A 23,924-nucleotide genomic window follows, 5' to 3' on the forward strand; every position below is an offset into this window, starting at 1 on the left:
TCATTATTATAGTTCATTCCACAGCACTGCAATGTGGATTTTTGCTACTGTTTTGTATTGTATTGTACTGTTTTGTATTGTAAGTCCCTGCTTGGCCCAAACATACATTAGAAAACTCGGCAAAAATGTTGCTAGAAATTTTATTATCCTGGTTACTTTACACCCACAAGGTAGGACAACTAGTTGCAAAAGGGACAAGAATACCTCTACCTTTAACAATGGGAAAGACAAAAGCATTTCAGCTGATTTAGCTTCACTCACCTCTGTATGACAAGCTGCATGCAGCTTTCAAAAATTTCCCACTTCCACACAACTGTAAGGGTACAGGAGGAGCCTTAGCTTGCCTTGGCTTATTGAGAGAGCCAGCGTAATCTGCTCAGCTGCAGAGCACAAAGGAATCAAGTGCTCTGAGATTAGAAGATATCTGGAGGGGTGGCCCATCCCATTTAGCTACCAAAGGCAAAACAGGAAATGCTGCCCTCTGCTCCCCCACTGCATCCCCCCACTTTTGACAGTCACACCTCAGTTCTTGTTGAGCTTGATGGGTGTCAGGGTGCCCCTCAGAGCATTGCTGCCCACTAGGCTTCTCTGCCCATGGGTAGGGGAGACGAACAGCAACACTGCACATCTCCCCCTTGGTGGTGGAGCGATGCCTTTTGCACTTCTGCCATCTGAGGTGGGCACTTCATCCTGCCTCATGGGTGTGCCATCTCTACTAATCTGACACTCCACCCTCTGACTCTTAAAGCAGCATCCGTTCCCCAATTAGGATTGCCAGTAAATATATCATTCTTAAAAGGTGCGCTTTTAAACATTTGCCTCATAAAAAGGACCCCGATACTACACATTGTATCTCTTTTGAGGCATACCAAACACCCATCTTCTCTCTGCCACAATCCCTTCTTAGCACACTTCTTTATGCTAATCAGCCGAACAATTAAGTGTTGCACTACTTTAGGTAAGGTCAAATGACTGCCACCTGGTGCATTGTCTGCCTAAGCTCTATTTTGTACAGCTCTACTAGGATTAGTAACAAGGAAAGGCTCCCCTCGCAAAACTTGTGTGGTTTATTGCAGCGCAACCTCAAGAAAGCCACCTTCTTTCCCTCCCTCTGGACTGCAATATAAAATTTAATTAAGAACATTTACTACTAGAGTTGCCAAGCTAAAACCTGGAGACTTGTCTTTTATCTATAAAACTGCTGCTGAATCAAGGGACACAACAATCTCTCAATTATTTTTCCTCAGCTCTTCAACATGCTAGATTCATACATGGATTTAGAAGGATAGGAAGAATCTCCAAGTTGCAACACTATTAACCACTTCAGAGGTTTTTATGGAGTTATAGCAGAAGAATTTACAACTTGCTTTCGAGTAACATGTCTGTAAGGAAGGTGCAACGCCATAACACATCCTGCCAGTGTTAGGGTGACAGGCTTGTGAAAATATAGATTTATTTATTTTTTTTTAAATTAAGTATATAGCTGACAAGTAATAATAAAAGTTGTAGGAAGGGCCTTGAAAGCATGTTTTCACCCATGTTTGTAAAAACTCAGAATGCAGCAAGTAAGTAGTCTTTGGTGCAATTTCAGGGCCCCTTGTTAGGAATCGACCATTATACATACAGATGTATGCACTGTATTATAATCTTTCTAAGAATCTAGTGGTCTCGTGCACAGACCCCATCACTCTTCAGAGAGCAGAATTGTAGTCTAGGAATGCAGCTATACATACCTGTCAATTCCGTGCTTTGGCAGAGACACAGCTGATTTTAAAAGTAGCCTGGTGAAGTCTATCAGGCGCCACCACTCTTTTCATCTCCAATTTTCAATTTTAGATACCATTTTTTAACATTGCTGCACATGCACAGACTTTTTTAAACAAGAAAATAAATGTAGGTAAACAAAGGTGGTTATACCCAATGGGGCTGAAGAACAACAGAACTCATTCTCTGTTTTTCTAACTGGAAACTGTGGCAGGTATGGCTACACTACCCATGGCTTCCTAAAGAACGTATTTTCTTGCTCAATCTTATGTTGTAATTGTATTCCCTGGGAGTAAGTTTTATTGAACTTGAGGACTTACTTCTGAGTAGACAATGACATGCGTAAGAACTCCACTATTAATATCTCTATGCCAAGCCTGAAGTGGTTAAGATATTGCTGGATTTTTAAGTGCAAATTACATGTATGTATTAATGTTGATTAAACCAGAGTTCTACATAAAGGGCAAATTATATCCACTGAAACTAATGGGCCTACTTAGTCATGTTCATTCATTTCAGTGGGTCTATTCCAAATAAAACTTAGGGCTCATCCACACTTAACTTTGCTCCATGTTTCTAGGCACAGGTCTGGGCTTTCCATGTCTGCGTCCAAGCACTTTTCCCCACTACTTCCCCCATGAAAGCAAACAGCAAGTCACAGAAAACCTGAATGGCTGTTTGCTCCAATTCAGTGGTGCAGATTGGGTTTCCTGGGGAAAGTGGCAGGGCAAAAAGAAAAAGAAAAAGCTCTTGGACAAGGACTGGGAAAGTGTGGACCTGTGCCTGGGAAGCACAGGGCAAAAGGTAAGTGGGGGTGAGCCTTTAGCTGAATACTACCCAGCTGAATAGTACTGTAAATGAATTTTAAACCAGGACATCCTTGCATGCCTAATCTGAAACAGCAGATTAGGAAGTAGCAAATCAAGCATTGACCAAAGAGGAGGAAAAAAGTACAGCTGCTAGCTTTAAAATAATTTTTAAAAGAGCAGATAAAATGTGAAGCACACTGCACATTTTAAAGACAATGTTCTATATTCAAGAGCTATTTTATAAAAGCAGAATGGAAATTGAAACAAGTGGGAGATCCATATGGTAAGCAGAACATGAGAATCCAGAGGGAAGTGAGGAGGGAGTCGTAGGCATTTGTGGTGGCAAATACTCCAGCTGCATCAGAAACATATGTTATGATTCTACACCATGACAGAAGGAGGTAACAATCTGTAGATGTTACAGGGCAATTTAAGTCTTAGTGATTATGCCGGATGTCCCATCTTATAATACATAGAATTTATTCTTAACTACGGAAAGGCCCATTGAATACACACTTCTGGTGGTGGTTCTGTGTAGCTTCAGTCCTCCTTCTCCCAATACCATTTACCAGTTCCAGACTGCCTCCCTTCATGCTGTCTTTCCCAAGCAAACACATGAGTTTCATGCAGGAACATGGGAAACTTTGCATTGGTTCCCTATCTCTCACCACAAAGTTAGATGTCATTTGAGATAGGATGGAAAATAGGCAACATTCCTTCAGTGCATTAATTTCTGTTTGTTGGTTACAGCAGCTATCTTGCTATCATTATGGTAGATTACTGTCATTATAATTTTTACAGACCAGAAACTGAACTTTAGGGTGCTTCTGGACTAAGCAAGGTGCATGATTTCTCAAAAGTAAGGCCACAGAGATCAGTGTGATTACCGTAACTATAAAGCGAGAGTGGGAGAATCTCAATTTCAGGTTATCTCATTTTCCAGTCTTTGCATTAAAAAAAAAAAATCCTCACGAAAATTTATCAGCATTTTATTGTGAGTTTCCCCTAATACACATTTTTCTATGCAATTTGCCCTGATATCACATTTTTGCAAAACAATTTCCCCTAATTCAATGCAATTTTGTATATTATTTCCACTAATATATGCCACTTTACGGCGATTATAAACATTTCTGTGCATATTGCTTCGCCGGAGAACTGCATTGCAAAATTCAAAGAAGTGTGAATTTCAAAAGATGGCTGTGTGGAAACAAACTGAATTTCTCCTCCATCAGGTACATGTTTTCTAAGTGGCAATTCCACTCACACTTATTTTGAAGTAAGCCCTGGAGAACCTATTCCAAGTAAATGTGCAGAGAATTGGCCCATAGGTTCCTCAGCATAGTAGCTGAAAACCTGGTAGTAAAATAGGCAATATCTTAAAGAAATAGTACCTGTCATGACAGCAGTTTGGGAGCTATTGCTAGAATGGTAGAAATGAACTAAAAGCAAGCATCACAGTTGACCTGACTTGTACAGGCATATAAAACCATCAAACACCAGTTTTATATCTCTTTAACCATCAGTCTCTCTCCCAAAGTCTACTGGAAATTGTTAGTTGAGTGAAATGCGAGGTTTCCTAGGACAAGGGAATGACTATGAAACTAGCTTTAGTCTCTTGTGCAGATATGCTTTGGATGCCTACTTAAGGCTCTTTGGCTCAAAAATAATGCTAAGTGTTGTAAACTGCACCCTTAACTAATATACTGCAATTTCAGCAGATGTAGCTTGCACAACCACTAGTAAAGGTGCAGGGATCCTGTCTCTTCATCAGCTGCCTTCCCTAGACAGACTGGACATTTGCAGGGCTGCATGAGTCCCAAAGTATGTGACAAACCAAATTCTCCAGTGGATAGGCCAGCTGGTTTCACAGTGAGTACACATGCAGGTGCGATAAAGGATAGGAGTGAAAAGGATAAAACTAACCTACAGACTCTTTACCTCTCCACAGGCACTCTCTCTTTTCTCCCAGCCAAAAACACTTCCTGTACTAAAGCTGTGCATGAAACATTTCAGGGAGGATTCTACTCTCCTCACCCATGTTGCTTTAAAAAATGCATCTCCTGCTTCTTCTCCCTCCAAGGATTGGGATATATTAATGTATAAACGCTCAGATTTGTTGCCTTCCCATATAGTTCTGTCCTGACAGCTGGGTAGGGAGGGATGCAAACTGAGAACATTTAAATTCCAACTGCACTATGTTAAGCCCAGTTGTTGTATACAAACATGTAATGTCTGCAACTGCAAGCATCTCACTGCCATTTTTCATTATTGTAGAGAAAACTCACAAAGCAGGAACAACCTAAGTTTTGCTAAATCTCCTTATTATAACGGCACCCACCTAGAAAATATACCGTAATCCAACACCTTATGAAATCAACAATGATTTTACCATAAATGTCTTGTTGTCTGAATATCTGATTTTAGAGAACTAACCCTCAAATCTTTTACTTGGAGTCTTACAGCAATTCTGTAATTCACCCAATATGTCTACTTGCACTTACCTCCATGTGCCATTACCCAGTTCATCTTGGAAAAAAGATTCTTTGTCAGGATATTGTGTGATCTCAGCTATATTTAAGAAAAGGGGAAGGTTCCTGAAGAAACTTGAAGTTCCCTATGTTTAAAGAGCTAATTTCATTTCCAACAGTTCTTGTAAGGTACATATATTCAAAACAAGTCAATGCCAGGCAGATAACAGCACAGCAGGAGGACCAGTCTTTCTTGAACAAACTGAAATTTGCCACTGAGTATAGACTTGTTTTCAGCCTTGTAGTCAATGACTGTAAGCTCCATAAACTGCTTTAATAATAGCACCACTAAGCTCTTAAATAGCACTTTCTACCCAACCCAGGGCCTTAAAGCCCTTTACACACAATAATGGATTAAACCTCTCAATGCCAGTTGAAAGCATGCAGGGGGGAGGCATTGCAACCTGCATTTCAAAGATATGGAAACCATGGGCAAGCTGAGCTCTAGCATCACACTAGGGTACCCAAGTAAAAATGAAGGCATCTTTAACTGCTGATAGCCTTTAGGTAAGTATATTTGTTCCTTTGTGCATAAAGATGTTTCTGTTTGCTCTATAGGACTTAAGAGATCACATGGAACCAATTTGAGATGCCCATGGACACATTCTGGAGCAACATCTGGAAGGCTGGAAGTGCATTTCTACCTATATCTGATCTCACTGGAACTAAGCCTAAGGTATGTCATGCTCATCTGATAGCTATATGCAGGTAACCAGGTCAGGAGGCTGGGTCACAGCACTGAAATAGTATCTAAGACCAATTGCTCAAGGTCATCACCACCTTTTTTGATCAAGGCAAGGCTCCCACCATCTCTGTATAGAACTGTTGCCTCACCTCCTTTCAAATAAGTCATCCTAACCAGTTTCCATATTAGAAAGCATACTAGGTTGTGACTACTGGCTACCCACCTACCAAGTGTCATTCTCCACTAGAATAGTTGTACTTACGATGCTGCCAAGTTTGACAGACAATTCACAAGGACAAGTTTCTCCACATAAACATGTATACAGTACAGGCAACTCGCATCATAACATGAGGGCTTGGTTCCAAGAATTGTGCTGATAGGTGTAACTTGTGTATAGCCAGAATTACTCTAGCAGCTGCCCCACAGTGAGCTAGCTTGCCTTCTATAAGACAATCTCCTCACCCTAACTCTAAAACTAGGAAGGGCTTGAAGCAGGAAGAGTAGTGACCACTTCCGTGCAGGAGAAGTCTCAGGTTGTAGGCACACAACCATCAGGGGAGGGTATATAAGCTGGCAGGTGGGGTGGGGTCTCACTGTTACTACAATTGCTCCACAGGGTGCAGATCTGTGGTGGACTGTTGCTTAGTGGCATGTGTGCAGGTGTGCATCCCAAGCACTGCCAGAGTTGCTGCAAGCGCTTCTTTTGTCAGTAAAGACTTAACTATCAGACATGTGCCTTCCGTAGCTGGGGTGGGCCAGGGCAATACATCTCCTCCAGGCAAGCAAAGAGGGCATGGAGCAAGCCAGTGAGGGAGGTGGCCCAGGTAGTCCCAATAACCTGCCTTGGATTAACAGAGTGTTTTCCATAGGTTCTGCCCCTAGATGCACATACTACATCCTTTTATCACTGGGCTCCCCATCCCCATCCTGCTGGGTTTAAGGGACTTCTCAACCCAAATTCACCAGCAGCAGCACACAATTTCTGGCTATGTACAGAGATTGAAAGCTCCCATATCAACCCACCCTAATTCATCTCTACTTCAATTAATTTGTTATCTGATTTGCAAAGAATACATCTGTCTAATTAAGAACTCCATATATGTTAGTACAATAAGTTTTAACTTCACAAGTTGTAAGTAACTAGCAAGGTTGGCCCCCAAAGAGTTTTGAATCTGTTTTATATCCTTCCTTCATTCTGTGGGCCCAGTGCATTCTTTTCACCAAAGGGTCACCATTCAAGTAAGGCAGGGCTTCTCAAAGGCTTTAAACAACAAAAGCGATGTCCAGATGTTTCCAGTAAAGCCATAGGTTAGATGTAGCAGGGCAGATTGTTCAGAAGCAACATTAAAAGGGCCTCTTCTGTTCTTTCGAATTTTGGATTCTGGATGTGACAGACAACACATAAGATGAGCTTTGTTCTGATAAAGTGGGGGATACAGATACATAAGGATGATAAAAGAGTGCAAGGAATAGATTTGGAATGCTTGGGTTTTGCAATCTGAAGCTTTTCTAGACAGCTGCTGAACAGAGTTAAGTCCCTGATACTGGTGAAATTTAACATTTTACAAAATAATCGTGACTGTGGTTTTCCGCACTCCACTACAGAAAGATGGGTTACAAGTGCCATTCTGAGTTTTTGGATTGTGAAACCAATTTAAATGGGATTGTTTCACTTTATTCAACTGGATTTTCACTACATTTCACTCCCAAATCAAAATTCTAAATCCCAGAAACCCAGTTTCCACAATCAGAGCAAAGTTGTGCTCATTGTTATGCATTGTTAGAAGATTTCATTTTTGAAATGAAATTTCATTTTCATTTTTGCTTATTTATTTAGCAACAGCAGTAATTTTGACTTTCATATATATTCCAAAATTAGTTGAAAGGCAGGGTAGGTAGCAAGGAGGCAGAGATAATTGGAGACACACACAGGGAATACTAACAGACGAAGGGAAAGTTTGCAGTGCCCTATTGCCCTACTGGCCAATAATGCCATAAGCTAATGCCAGAGGTGGGATTCAAGATGACCTTAACAGATTGGAGAACTGGGCCAAAACTAACAAAATGAATTTCAGCTGGGATAAATGTAAGGTTCTACACTTAGGCAGAAAGAAACAGCTGCATAAATATAAGATGGGGGCATCTGGCTTGCCAGCAGTACATGTGAAAAGGCTCTAGGGTTCTTTGTAGACCACATGCCTAACCAGTGTAATGCAGCAGCAAAAAAAGTTCACATGTGCTTCAACCCCTTTTTGACTTATTGTTGATTTTAATTTTCTTTTGAATTTTTTTATTCTTGTTTTTAAATGTTTTTATTGCTAATTTAAATGTTACATTCTTTTTGTAAAATACTTAGAGGGTTTTTTTAACAGTCAAGTGGTATATAAATCTTGCTAAATAAATAAACTGGACTCTGGACATACAGACACAGTGAGCAGAGTCTGGACACACACTAAGTCGCTTCCTGCTCTTCCTTGAAGGTTCGAAGGTGAAAGATTCTACCACTATCTCAGGCTGTTTTTCACACAACTAAACTGCTCTTATGACAAGTAAATGTTTAATATCCACTGTGAGCCTTTCGTCCCGCAGCTTAAGCCAATTTGCTTGTTGTCTTTTCCATAGCAGAAAGAGTAAACAAAAGCTTTCCCCCTCTTCTTCCTAACACCCTTTTTCATGTTAGATAACTGTCAACATCTCCATTCAATCTTTTTGGTCATAGGAAAAGCTCCACGCTTCCTGCAACTCCTCCCCACTTGCCCTCTAGACATGTCTTCTTCAACCTGGTGCCCACTCCAGATGTTGTTGGACTCCAGCTCCCATCAGCCCCTGCCAACATGGCCAATGGTCAGGGATGATAAGAGCTGTAGTTCAAAACACCTTGAGGGCATCAGGTTGGAGAAGACTGCTTGTCATTCCTCTGGGTCTCCACTGAATTCTTTCCCATTTGTCAACCATCCTTCTTGAATTGTGATGCCTAGTTTTAATTTGTCTAGTTATCAAATAAAATCCTGCTTGATAGGATACTGAAATATAGTGAAAGTAAAACTACAGAATATGTCTTCAATATTATATAATTTGCATTGAAATTATGTTACCTTTTAATAGAAAAATATTTTAAAATAAATATCAAGATGCATATTTACTAGAGAACCACCTTGTCATGTCATATGACAATTTTAACTTTTAGATCAATGGACAGCACAATCCTATGCATGTTTTACCCAGCAAAGTCAATGAGTTTTACTCCCTACTAAGTGTGTTTAGGGTCGCAGCCAAATATTTATTCCCCCACTCAAAGCCATTACCAAATCTATTGATTGTGCTAATTAATCATTAACTGCTCATACTTCATGGAGGTGACCAACTCCTGGGAAAGTATGAAAAAATCAATGAAAGTTACTATGAATCCCAGTGAAAAAGGCCTGCCCACCTACCAACTGCACTATAGTTGAGAGAAAGATATTTGCATAAGAAAATTTTGTATCTTGACAGTAGAAAGAGAAGATACACAAAATAGCAAGACCCATGGACTCTTAATACCTTGCAGTATAAGTGTCAGACAAACCCGTTTAAATGAGCTAAAGAAGGTCATGCATTCCTAATTTTGATCACTTAGGTCAACAGGTTAGAATAACAACCGGGACAGGTTTGCATGCTGACATCATTATGGTAGGGATGTTCATACAATTCATTTATCAAAGTGCTCGTCACAGTGGGAAACTGGTTTCTTGTCCATTACCGCACATTTTTCCTACTTCTACACTGCATGGCTGTTTTCCTTTACTAATGTTTCCTGCTTAAACTGATGTAGTACAAATTGCTATAAAGTTACCCTGAGAGGCCAAATGGCAGTAAAAAATCATCTTATTGTTTACCAATATGATGTAAGAACACCAGTAAGAGGTACACATACATATTTATATAAAGGCATTTCTGTAGATATATTTATATAAATATAGGTGCTATCAATAAGCATAGATGTGCATGATAAACCATGCAGAGTGAGAAATTCTAAGCAAGGTGGTGATCACACTCACCTCTTGGGGTTTGCACTTTCTATAACGCCTTCTACAAGCACTGTAACCATGCTTGATAGACCTTTTCTAAAAGCATATAATGGCCAAGGAGGTGTTGCTCAGTACTGATTATATTAGCCACAGTTACCTCAATACTTTGCCAAACAGTACCTGGCTGCCTTGCCAAAATTACAGCTAAATGGCGACAAAGCCAATGGGAACAATCCCCATTGGCCTTAGATTGCCTTTAGATCAGAGCCTTGGCAAGGATTGCTAAGTATGTGTGTTGTGAGATTCTACCGTTAGGCACTAGCCATAATAATACTTTCCACATCTGTGGAAATTAGACACTTTTTGGAAAGTGTTTCCCTTCCACTGAATATGTTTTGACCAAAAGCTTTGCAAACTCTCATCATTTCAATTTTAAACTATGAAGCCATTTTACCCAAGAGCTCTGTTAGGGAGAGGGGGATAATACTCAAATAGGACTTAGTCTCTCTTGATACAGAAATGAAGCAGATAATCCTTAAAGGTGGTTTCCTGTTGCAACCCGGGGAGGGGGGGTGTTCTCTAAAGGCAGGTAATCCTTACTGTTAAAAGTTTGAATTAAACATTTTTGCAGTACTGTATAAGCGTACAATTAAAGGGACTGTTTTCCTTGACTTTTCTTATGATACACTACACCAGCCCCCAACAAATTGAGCAACACATTCAAAAGGGGTCAGGAACCAGAGAGGATGCCAGCAGAACTCTGCACGATATACTTAAGATAGAACATGTCATTCACCAGACAAAACGGCGTTTATTTCAACAGATCAAATGAGACAAGCCAAGAAACCCTTCAAATATCTCCAGGAGAAACACATCTGTTATCCCACATGCATAAAGAATCTACTTGCATATTGTTCACGTTACATCTTCCTCTGAACTTGACGCAGGTCATTTTGAAACTATGCACTAAATAAAATACAAGTTTCCGAGATACAGACAAGGGCGTAATTTTGACCACATGTTTGCCAAGAATGCCAAGTCCTCAAAAAGGTGTTGCTGTTGTGTGTTTTTTTTAATGTTAACTAAACAGAAATTGTTCTCTAGCTTTTTAAAAGTATTTCATAAGTTAAAGTGCTATTCACCTATAATAAAAATAGACAGCTTCAAATACAAACTGTAGCTGTATATCTCAATTTTATAAAGTCATTATGTCAATAAATACTGAGTAGAAAATTTAAAATTTGAGGCAGATTTACCACTCCTAACGCCTAGTAAGGCAGGCAGCGTTCCTATTAATATGCCTCTTTAGGGTAACCTCTCCCCCTCCCTTAATGCTGTTTTTCACCAGCAATTGATATTTAGTGGCATATACTGCCTCAGGACATGGAACAATGGGAGGAATCACAGAACAATGGTAGAGCACATGCTTTACATCCAAAAGGTCCTGGCTTCAGTTTCCAGTTGAAATGAGATCAGACAGCAAGGCTGGAAAAGCCCCTTGTCTGATGGCCCTGAAGAGTTACTGCCCTACAGAGCATCTAATACTGTACTAGGGTAGATGTAGCAGGGACCCGATCAAGAAAAAGCAACATTTTATGCTCAGGTTTCAGGTATTATGTTTTCTAGTACTGTATTGTTTCTTTTAGAGATGATATGAGTCTTTAATACAGACTCACATCAGGGCCTATGGAAGTAAAATTTTCCTTAATACCTGGTGGTTGTAAGGCCTGGTCCAAACAGGCAGCTTGCCTCTGTGGGTTGCTGATTGGTACATAACCACATTAAAGACAACTTCATTTGGCAAGCTGTTTGTGTCTGCAACAATCTTAACCACACTAACCAAACCCTTGGTTACGGTGGCATACCTGAAATCACCAGAGCAGTGTCAGAAGCCGCTTCGCATAAACAGCTTAGCCCACAAAGCTGATACAGGTGTAATAGAAGCAGCTACGCATCTGCCTGCCTGGCTGCAGGTATAATTTAGGCTTCAGGAAGTTAATAAAGAAGGAACTATCAGTCTTGATTGAAGTTGATTTGTGTTTCCTCAAATGAAATGAAATGAAATGAAAATGTTGCATTTCTCCATTGGGAAACATAGAGGCCTGTCTCAGAAACATTTTGAGCCCTGATTTCAAAAGGCAACAACATAGCTAAAAGAACCCTGTAAAAAAAGCTACACACCCCACTAAATCTTGCTGTTATTTGGTACTATGGCTGACATCCCATGATCTCCAAAGAAGAAAAGTGCTAATGATTTTGAATACTGGAAAAAAATACATCAAGTTCTTGGAACTATGCAATACTTTCACAGATCTTTCTACTTCTTGGAACCCCAACCTCTCCAGCACTATTAGTATCCTACAGTGTGCCTAAAATGACATCATCCTATGAGATGGAAAATGAATATTAATATTCGAGTTTTGAACTATACCAGTTCCTTTTACACGTACATCCACATGCTAGAGGTTAAGGTGGTCAACAAACATACAATTGCTGAGCAACTAGAGTTGCACATAAAGCCTTCATTTTGAAAACAAACAGGTCAGATTACAAAAGAAAAGGTTGCACACGTATTGCCAGGATCGTAATAAAATGCATTCAGGAAGCTTATACCATGATGTTGTGAAGTCATAAAATAATCAGATATGCCTGGAGTCTTGGAAAGAGCCCATGAATTGCTTTAGGATTGGCAGCATTCATGTGTTGGTGACTTATTACTCTCCCTGTACATGGAGCGGGGCTTCTTTAACGAAGGGCAAATAAAACAGAAAATAAAAGTAAGAGAAGAGTAGAGTTCTGGAGTTACAGTACTTTACTCACTGGCTCTAGTTTCTCTCTTTTCATCAAGAGTAGCATGCTGAAGTTCTGCCTGGCTTGTACCACTATGCTTTCCCACTTCTGCTGCCTTTCTGCTATGGGGACAGGAGACTCTGTAACTCAAATTGCTGCCTCCCCTTCAATACTTCAGAGGGAAGTCTTTCTCCCTGCCCAATCAGAGAAAGCATGGGTGTGTCATTTGAAGCAGGAAGCACACATACATACATACACTTTTCCTTCTGGGGCTGGCTAACCAAGCTTCCTTTGAGGTGGACATGCAATGAGTCCTCTATTTGAAGGGCTGGCCAATCCGAGATAGGGCAGGGATATTGAAGTTGCCAATCGACAGGTGGCTCTGGATAGCAGACTGAGCAAGGATACTGCTCACCTATTCACAGTATTTCCCATTATGGTGAGATGTATTTCTATAGTTGTCATTGCTAAATTTGCATCTATGCATGTAAATTAACATAAGCAAATTTTATGCATTTGCATTTTTTATGTATTGGGTGTTTTTTTGTTTTTTGTTTTGTAGAACACAAGTGGCTACTCAACTGCCCTGTTCACATCTTCCTAGAGTTGTTTTTTACTAGCTCCCTATCCTCCCACCCAGCAATTATCAAGAGCGCAAGAGACTGGCCAAGTCAGTGCAAGTCAGCATTATTCTGTTGGTGGCAGATGGGTATGGCTGATAGAGCAGTTTCTTCTCCCTGCCTTAGCTAGCATAGAGCTGGGCAACCTGCCAACAGCATGGGACCCAGTGGAAAATTATTTGCTTAAAATCTTCAAAACCGATTTTTCTCCTCCAATATTTTAAGGACTGTGTGGTACTATAATCCCAGCCACAAGAAAGTCAATAGGAGCACCTGTAATTGCTTGAGAAATACAGCTGGTTGCCAACATTGTAGATTACTTTTCCAGCAAAGGGTGTCTGGCAAATCACTCCCTCCATCAAATCATACTGAAGGCGGCTGCTGCTGCTGCTGCTGCTGCTACTGCAGCAGCAGCAGCAGGAGGAGGAGGAAGACCGTAACCACCATAATCTGAGATAGGCACCTACAGTAGGCTGTGTTGCTGAGAAATTAACGTGCATGCACCTTCCTTAAATCTGATTTGTACTTTATGTGTACTTTAACAGACAGCATGAAACTCTATTCTGGAAAAGCTGTGGTTGTATTTCTATTACCTTAAAGCCTTATTTTTTTAAAAAAAACCCAAACAAACCCACAATTAGAGAGTCCTGATCTAGACTGCGGAGGGGAGAGGAGTTAATCCTTACATACAAACACACAGAGAAAGTCATGCCATTTCCTCCATAAAATTCATTCCCCTGAAATGGCAATTTGCCCCAAAATGGAAACTACTATTTTCACCCAAACAGTTTTCCTGTGGCTTAAGGTAGAATTTTCCATGGGGGAATTGGCAAATCTATATCTTAACTGCTTCATATGTAAACAAGGAATGTCTTCAGCGAAGTGATAGATACTCAAAGAAGTTTCAGAATATGGTACTCATAAGCTTTAATGAATCTGATCTACTTTCTGAGGCAAAGCAAGGCTCGTTACCAGTATATATAGTGGAATAAGTATATGTACTTGAGTTTGAGTTTCATTTGCATATTCATTTAGGTACTTTCCTTATAGTAGGTTTGTTTTTTGCATTATTATTATATGAGCCTTCAGGTTTACATAGAATCATAGAATTGTAGCATTGGAAGGGACCCTACAACTGTCCCTGGGTGGCCTTCTGCTTAACAACTAGACGCATTGACCCACGGTTTTTATAGAACTTGTCTCTTTAATGCTATGTAAACTCTGGTTTCCTTAAATAAATAAATAAAATAGGACTGGTAAACAAACTAGGCCTGTTATTCCTGCATAACACCCCAATCCTATCCATGTCAATTCAGTTCCACTGAATTCAGTGGGTTTACTCACTGGTAAGTGCACTAGGACTGCAGTCCAAACCTTTATTTGCATTACCTTTCTTCATGTGAAAATCACTTTAGAGGCCATCTTGATAAATTACAAAAATGGGCCATGGGTTGGCACAGAAAAGGGACACTTGCTTTCATAATGTGTGTATGTCTAGTAAATACAAAAAAGACAGCTGAAATAGGGACAGAAAATAACACTGATAACACCAAATGTGTGAGATTCTTAGGGGTTGAAACTAGCTTTTGTTTGAGTGTCACTATACTAAATTTGAGATCCGTGTGTGATCCCTAAGTTTTTTTTCAGTTCTGACTGAGATGCCAATCCTATACACACTTACCTGGGAATAAGTCTTAATTTTGTAACAAGAACAAGAGAAAATCAACTGTATGTTTCACTGAATGTTGATTTCTGTATTGTAATAAAATGGCCTCATGAAGTACCACTTGCCTGGAAACTCTGGAATAGGCCGGTTCTTCAACAGATGGCTGAATCATATTCTTTAACTCCCTTGACAGGTAGTAATCTTACTTGACCCTTAATGTGCACTCAGAATCCTCTTTAATTTTAATTATCATCTACCTTGACCCTATGACTATAGTATTTCTTAGACATAAGTATAATAGTTGATTGTCACCATATCACAACAGGATGGGTAAAACTGGCATAAACTGGATTTTCCCAAGGCAAAAACTACTCAGTTCTACATTCTTTTTGTACTGTTGTTGTTGTTTTTTTAAAAAAATGGATAGTAAGATTAATCCAAATTTTGTATGGGATTTGTGGCAGCACACACAAATAACACCATTTGGGTCTCATATAAGCCAAGCTCACATATGAAATAAATAACAAGGGTCATAAGCGTTCATATGTACAATTATTACAAAGTTTTTACAAAAAAGCATTGGTATATCAACAATGATTCTACTTCCTGTCAAGAAGTTGATGGAACAAAAAAAAAACATAGTTGGGAAGGGGCCATAGCTCATACTTAGCAGATTCAATTCTTGGCATTTGGTAACTGTAGGAAAGATCTCTGCCCAAAACCTACTGAGTCATCAAGGAAGCAACACTTTATTTGAAACCTATGCCTAATTTTTGTTCTCCAATGATTTCTGTTTTGTTCTAATATTTTTTCTCTGCCTTGTTACCTTTAAAACTCAACAAAGATTATTCCAAAAGAAAAAAAAGAAACCAAAGCTTGCAAGAATCCATCCACAGGTTCCATTTCTTACTAGGACACACACACAAAAACAGATTGCAGGGGAGTTCAGAATCAGCCCACCTAACTAATGTCCTAGGGGTCATTCATATTCTGAGGAGAAAAATTCTAATAGCCCAGCCAAACATGTATGAAGATATTTTAAGAACTCAGCAAACGATGTGCATCTTCATAATTCCTGGTGTTTAACAATCGTAACTTTAAGAGAAACATCAGATCAAGCCCACAATGGGGGTATTCTAGGAAGTGGAGCATGAAATGTCCTGTTTTAAGAGCCATAAGTGTTGGCTGCTTGCACTAGTGCAAAAGTTCTCAAACATTCCAAGGAGGCCTTTCCACACTAACTTGTCATGTGAGAAGCCCCTGGCTGTCAGTTATACAACTAACCTCAATGAAGGCTGCCTGTCTCAAGCCATTCAAAAGCAGGTGTATTTCTGCCTTGTAGAGAAGCTTCTGACATGTACATCACACCCACCAAGGGTGGCCAGTACTGCTTATGGTGCTAAGAAACCGCTCTGAGGGAAGTTTAGAGATCCGAAGCAATTCCACTTGCTGAGGCAATATTTTCTCTTGAACTCCAGAGCTATAAAACTTGCAGAACACCAAGATACACAAAGCATCTGCAGACCCCACACAAGCCACGCCACAGTCATGTTGTTTCAGACCTAGATCTTCAGTTCACATCCACTGGAGATGTCAGAGGTCACAACATGAAAAAGACCAACCAACCTCCTTTGAAAGCCACAATCCAGACAAAAGGAAGCTTATATTTTGGAATGGAACAATATGAACACAGTCAAAATTATCTTTATTCTGATCAGGATCTTTAGACACAGTAACATCAAACAGTATGTAAAACCCTTTGATGGAAATTTAATTCTTTTAAAATATGCACAAGGTAATTGAGAACACATTTTAGAATACTTGGGTTGTAAAAGCAGTAGACCTGTAAAAGCTGCACAGCACAAACAACACTGAAACCTTTTCCTTCTGCCTGAAAATGATCTCGTGGACATTCACCACCACGATGCATAAATCTTACCTTGAAACCAATTCTTCAAAATGCCCCTACCCCTAACCATTGAGGTGTATAGGGAAAGACCTGCCCCTAGTGCTTAAGCTTTAAAATTAGACCTTTTATCATGAAACCACAACTGTGAAATTCCCTTCTCAAGGAAGCCTGCCAGGACTTTGGCAGAAGACAGGTGAGATCTTTCCTTCTTAGGCAGGCATTCAAACATATTTAATTTTCTGGATAAATTGTTGGATATGACTACTGCTACATACTTTTCCTGGTTTTGCTGTATAACGGCTAGAATGCAAAGCCCACACACAACTTTCCATATACACTGTTGTGCACAGGGCTGTCTTAAGCATATGCGGCGCCAGGGTACAAAGATCCGCCCAGCGCCCCCTCCCCCAGGTTGCCCAGAGTTGTTGACATTTTTTAGGGGGGACCCCAAAGTTGTTGATCTTTTTTTTTTTAGGAAAGGTTCTCTACTCCAGAAAAGAAAACAGAAACATGTGTCTGGGGGCTGCAAAGAGGAAGGGAACGGGCCATGGGGGACTGTATATTAATACCCCACCTTTTCCCCTGACAGGACTCAAGGCAGCTTACAGACCCCACTAGGATCCCACCCCACAGGGTCCTTCAGCTCCAACTCTTCAAGTTCCGCCCATTCGTCCTCAGGATCCAACCATCCCATTTATGACACTTCTACAGGACTCATGACAATACTGGAGCTAAGCAGTTCAATTATAGCTAGTTCTTAAAAACACAGAGAGAAATTGGTTGTCTTCTCAGAATCCCTAACGATGATAAAACTGATACCTTGGAAGAGGCCTAGAAAGAAATGTAGAGTCAGACTTTGTGTATGCCCATTTTGGCATTAGGAAAGTGGTGTATCCGTCCATTTGTTCCTCACTTCCTGAGCCTTGAGTAGAGGAAAAACAATGTTGGAACTGGCCCAGACCATTCAAACTATTAAAGTGCACGGTCACTTAACTGAGTTCGAGCCTAACACAATTACCAACCAGTTGTCCTGCAAAATATACATATATTATAAAATAGTGGAGTCTTCTGAAGAAATGCAGAGCAATTTAGGGTTATTACAAATAATCTCAAGCCATTACTTGTCTCTAATTAGAATGATTGAGGTCTGAAACTAGCTGCTTGGTTTGAAGGAATGAAAACTCCTAGGCTGCAGCAATCCTTCAAGATAGTAATTTAGAGGGCTGTAATAGCATGAAACAGGACCCCTGACAGATTCCTTCAATTACTGTAATTCCAGACACATCAAAAGGGTAGCTCACTTAAGATTTTTACAGAGGATTAAAACAAATAAATAAGCATAACCAGTACCTTCAATTTAATCGAAAAGCATTTTACTGCTGGCACTAGATTAGTGTATTTAACTAGCAAAAAAATAAACAAATGCTCTCTCAATCAAAATACAGTGCCACCTCAAGAATATCATCACAAATAATCGGATGTCAGGCACATTTAAGCCCACAAAAATCAATGTTTGTGTGTCCATTAGTTATAGCATGTGACACGGGACATCAGTGTGTCTTTTAGTTATAGCATGTGACATGAGATATCCTATAGGCACCACCTGCATATTATCATATTATTATTCTGCTTCTATTATCTGGATTAGGAGCAGGGAATCTGTGGTCCTCCAGATGCTGTTGGAATCCAACTCCCAATAGCGCCACCTAGTATGAGCGATTGTCAGAGGTGGTGGAAATGGTTGTCCACCAACATCTGGATGTCCACAGATCCCCTGATCTGGATAATCCAAGATTAAGAGGTAGCACATAGATAAAAATGGGCATAAATATTTGTTCTAATCCACATACACTGCTACTTATGTGAGTGCTGCAATGCCAAAGAAGCTCTTCCTCTGTGAACAGGGAATGTGCAAGATGCAACATGTCAGCATCAGATGACCTGCTCGGCTTTCCTCTGCCAGATGAAGTAAGGTGTGTGGTTACATGACGCAGGTCCTTCGTAGTAGGGGCACTCAGGCTTTGCTTACTGCTTAGGTTCAGAAGGGTAGTGAAGACGCTTTTTTCGGAGAGCTTTTGGTATAAGTGATAATTGAGTATTGTTCTAGATGTTTTCTGACTATTTGGATCGTGTTGCTTTGGTTTTCTTTTGCAACTGCACCAATTTTTTGTTGTGCTTTCAGTATTATTTCGTTTACACTTCATTTTCCTGTTGTCTAACAAGCAACAAGGCAGGACATAAATGTATGCATACTTTATATCGGTGATTCCCAATCTGTAGATCGTGATCAGGAAGTGAGTTGCTAAGACTGTTCAAGTGGGTTGTGGGTTTTATTAGTAAACTCAAAATAATTATTGCTTTTAATCTTTAATGAGTATGACGAACACGTCTTACACCAGAAGTGTTCTTTTTATCTCAGGAGAAGATTTTCATGTGCCCCCTGCTTCAAGCTGTCCTGCCATTTACCTACATTCTAGTATTCTACCAGAAAACTTTTGGGAGGTCTAGACTTTTGATTAGCTTCCCATCACCCTGAAGAACCAGGCTGAATGGCTGAAAAGAATGATCCTTTTTAGCTTCAGTCATTGAAGAACTAATATAGCAGTGGCAGCGGCAGCTACCCTCTGAGTGAATGAAGAAAGCGAGGATGAGAACATTTGCTTGACCTCTCAGCCTTTCCACTGTGGTTCATATCTCTAGTGTTTTGCTAACAGAAGAAAACTTCTCCAGTGCACTGATGAGGCTCAGAGACTAAACATAACATCTTCTGGTGTGGCTTCACTTCAAATGAAAAAATATATTCATTCTCTCTTCCTGCCGTCTGCCTGTGGTGCCAGTGCCAAATCTGGGCAAGAAGACAAAACTTAAGTATACAAAAGAATGCATTAGACACAGCGTCCAGGAGTTTGAAAGTATAAAGTGGACCAGTGGGAGATGTATGACTGACTCAAGTAGAAACATTTAATCAAAGTTCTATGCAACTAGCCCCACTCCCCATCCCACCCCACCCCCCGGTGGGGTGATTGCCCTCCCTGAACTAATACCGTGGGCTATGCTCTATCCAGTACACATGCAAATTATTCATTCGTGAACATTTAGGGTCAAACTCATCTTAAGCCACATTCATTCCCCAGACATTCACTTCTGCTGTGTGCATTAATCTGCTCCAAGTCTATTTTCTTCTTAAGTGTTTATGTTTAAACAGTTTTATTGGGGAGCTGTTGTTTTGCAACAAAGCAACCTAACTCTATTTCCTGATACTGACAGATCTTATCCTCTGAGCATCCATCCATAGGCAGAGCGCACAGGAACAGATGTGAAGAGAATGCAGCCACTAGCCTGTAATCTGACAGGAAGCAGCCTCCTCACATCCCAAAATCTTTATGGTACCACCTATGTGTTTTTCCTCTGCATAGTGAATCCCTGCAACTTCATAATAGAAGCACTTAGGACTCTTGAACACAGCATGAGAAGGGCAGTGCAGGGGAACAGATGTGGGCACTCACTGTTTCTACTCCCAGATTTGCAACTCTCCCTGACCCTCCCCCCCATTGTCTTTCAGATGTTTGTGGGTGGAAACCACATTCCCAGACTTAGGTCTCTGCCAAATGTCTAGGTTGCCCCCATATGATTTTGTAAAACAGCTAAGGCATTGCTTCTCTAAACTTTATGAAATAAAGTGCCCTAATAAACTTACAAGAGTGCCTATGCTCCTTCCAGTCTAAACATCTCAACGAGAGAATATACCCACATGGATCCTCCACTCCTTCAGCCATTTCTTCCTTTATACAGTCAGTTTCTACACTGACCAATGTGGTTATTTTGGATTGGAAGATGCAACATTTAAATAAATAAATAAACACGTTCTCCCTCCCCCATAATACTTGAATTCAGGGGCACCCAAGGAAATAGATAGACAACATATTCAAGAACGATACCCCCCCCCCATATATATATATATATTTCCATCAATGTACAATTAAAGTATGGAAGTCGCTGCCATATATGTGGTGGTGACCACAGCCTTAGAATGATTTCAGCAATTCCATGGAAAATTGAATTATTAGCATTTACTGGCTGTAATACCTAATCTCCATGATCAGAAGCAGGAATGGCAAAGGCCTTCATGCCATGATTATGGGCTTCCCATAATCGTCTTGCTGGCTATTTTGTAGAACAGGAAACAGTATACTAGATAAGGGTTGGGGTGCTAGATGTTGTTGAGTTCTATTCTCATGAAGGCAGGGTTGATGGGAGCCAGAGTCCAACAGTGTCTGGAGGGCCACCATTTACCCATCCCTGAACTAGATAGATCTTTGTTCTGATCCAGTTGGCCCTTCCTATCCCCCATTCCTGTTTTGGCTAATACACTGAATGGCTTACAACTCATGCCTCCCTCTTCCTGCACCACAACAGCAACCTGGGTAACTGATTGGCAGCAATCTGCTTCAGAACCCAACTCCCCTGTTTCAGTGATGATGTGACCCACATTGCAGAATCCTGAGATTTCCTTTTGTTTAGGCTATAAGCAAGGTTGTTGATGGTTTACAAAATGTTTGGGCAATGAATCACCTAACTTATACATAAAAATATATTTGTGCACATTACCAAAGCATCAGTGTAGCTGCCTTCTGAAGTAACTATAAGGTAATTTAAGAAACAGAATCGAGGAGTTATTGCCTTTGGCACAGAAGCTAAATTTAGTCCAGAACCCCATAAAGCAAATGCAACATTTAGAGCAGTGGCTATTGTGGAAGAGGGGATTTCGGGAGGTACGACAGCCTTATTTGGTATTTGGGTGTTATTCCCTCGCACAATTAATGTAACGAGAGGAAAAGCATAGTCTTGCTTGTATGAGGGCAAGCTACACATTGGGGAACTTTGGCAATGGGGAAGCCTGATCAAGGCATTATTGGAAGGGCCCAAATAGTGTATCACGGAGAAGTGAGTAAAGCTGAAACCTCTGTGATTGGCACAAGACCATAAGCAAGCCACTTTCCTATTGACTACAACAACAGAAATGGGAGCCTAAGTTGATTTGCCAGTGAGGAAGGAGCTGCTGCCGCATGGGAAGCAAGCCACAGCTCTCCAGAAGAGTGGATGTTAACAAATTATTGCACTTCTGCTGCTTGTAACTGATTATTTTATTTTATTTTACATTCAGTAGTGTTGGGTTTTGTTAACAACCACTTTGTAATATTAGGAACAAGTTTAAGCAACCAAACAAACCAGACAAGTTTAAGCAACCAAATATTTCAAAGGTTTCCTAAACTGATTTTGATTTTTTAACAAAATAAGTTTCCTAGTTTGAGCATTTTGCAAGGGAGGGAGAGGAGAAGATAAACCACCTGTGCTCTGCAGGTTGAGGGCCTCCTGCAGATACCATCTTAATCAGGAGTCAATTCTACACCATGTAGGAATCGGGCCTTTAGTGTTGTTGCACCTGCCATTTGGAATTCCCTCTTCTTGAATATCAGAAAAGCACCATCTCTATTATGTCTTTGGCACCGACTGAAGACCTTCCTCTTTCAACAAACCTTTTAAGCAAGTATCTTGCCCAGTCTGGAACTGCTTAAGGAAGTGGTTTTCAACCAGTGTGCCATGGAACCCTGGGGTGCCTTGAATGATGGTCAGGGGTGCCACAGGCAACACTAGCCTCTGTCCATCTTTTCTTCCCTCCCTTCTCTGATGCCTTCTTACATCTCTGCCTCCGAAAGGCTTGCACAGCTGTTTGTTGCAGCAGCCCTGGCTACAAGCTCCCCAGGCAAATGGTGCCTCTGGGGCTGGCCAGTGGGTGCTTTCCAGGCCCCTGTGGGCAGAGGGAGGAAGCACCTCTCTTTGGGGCGGGGGGGGGGGCATCAGCTCAGAGACCAGGAGTGGCAGTGCTGCTGCCCAGAGTACTTCCAAGGAGATGGGAGAAGAGAGAAGACTGAGGAACACTCCACAAGGGCCTATCCACACTTTCTTTCATTCTGTGATTTCAAGTCAAGGGTTCAAGAGGGGGCTTTTTGACCCACCAGTTTCCCTGGAAAACTTGCTGTTTACTGAAGAATCAGAACAAATCTAAACTGGGTTTTTTGTGGATTGATGTTTGTTCCAATTGAGCAGTAAACAGCAGGTTTTCCCAGGACAAAAAAAACCCAACCCTATCAGACCCGTGACTTGAGATCATAGGACAAACGAAAGTGTAGATGGTCCCTTACAATCCATCCAGTCACGGAGACCTAACGAATAATTTCAGTGCCTCCCCAAGATTGCCATTTTCTATAGAAGATATATTCAATGCACTTCTAAGCTTCTGTTTGAACAACATCACCATGGAAACAGATCTGTGATGCCCTGCACCTTCATCAGCACTTCTGTATTTAAATGCTCTTCTTGAATTTTCAACAAAGCCATTCAGTGAACCTTAACTAATCTAAGATTCTGTTCGGATTCTCTCTTCCCGCTCTCTGCCTTCAAAAGATACTTTCCCACCATCAGTCCTAGAGTTCTGACACAACCCGATTCCTTGCGTCCTAGCTCAATATCTTTAGTGCTCTATTCACTACTACACAACCAAAAGTGGAATTATTTTGATTTAAACTGCACATTTTCAAAAGCTAACCTTTGAATTTTTATTTTCCAAAAGGCTAGAAACTATTTTGCACCAATGACCTGCGTACAACTATACTTCTCTAAGATTTATGGCTGATAAGCAAGCTGCTTTTGTTGTTCAATCACAGCTTTCCTTACTCAATACAAAATCACATTGTATTGTGCTTGGGATGTTGAAATTTCTGACAATGATTAGCTCAGCTGATACGATGGAATGGAATGTTGACTTGCTCAGGGAGCTAAATAGTTGACAGTCCAGATTCTGTGAAGGAAGGAAAATATGTCCATTTTCTTGGCATTAAAACGTCAAAGAGCCAGGCTGATGACTGGGATGAAGTCTTGACACACTGAGCCTGTATACACATTATAATTTTCTCTTGTCCTAGTGTGCTCGCACAGCTGGCTTTTGAATCGGTGCACTGCCTTGTCGTGGCGAAGGGGCTTGAATAACTCAGAGAAGCTATGAGCTATGCCGTGCAGGGCCACCCAAGACGGACAGGTCACAGTGGAGAGTTTTGACCAAACATGATCCGCCTGGAGCAGGAA

General features: G+C 40.7%; 2 protein-coding genes across 4 annotated transcripts in view; one reads left to right on the forward strand and one right to left on the reverse strand.

Annotated features, from left to right (window-relative positions):
- MYLK (myosin light chain kinase) overlaps positions 1–23,924 on the reverse strand; it is a 175,638-nt gene that overhangs the window by 138,076 nt on the left and 13,638 nt on the right. Inside the window, exon 1 of one of the 3 annotated variants that reach the window (XM_079992855.1) lies at positions 870–885. The exons of 1 other annotated variant lie outside the window; for it this stretch is intronic. The gene's annotated coding sequence lies outside the window, so the exon portion shown is untranslated. Of the gene's footprint in view, positions 1–261; positions 402–869; positions 886–23,924 lie in introns of those variants that run through there. One more of the 3 variants, XM_079992854.1, reaches the window with a different exon arrangement.
- The window catches only part of LOC307226175 (uncharacterized protein), a 244,021-nt gene that overhangs the window by 40,727 nt on the left and 179,370 nt on the right, over positions 1–23,924 (forward strand). The gene's annotated exons all lie outside the window — the stretch shown is intronic.

The sequence above is a fragment of the Podarcis cretensis genome (genome assembly GCF_951804945.1).
Source record: "Podarcis cretensis genome assembly, chromosome: 1".
Lineage (NCBI taxonomy): Eukaryota > Metazoa > Chordata > Lepidosauria > Squamata > Lacertidae > Podarcis > Podarcis cretensis.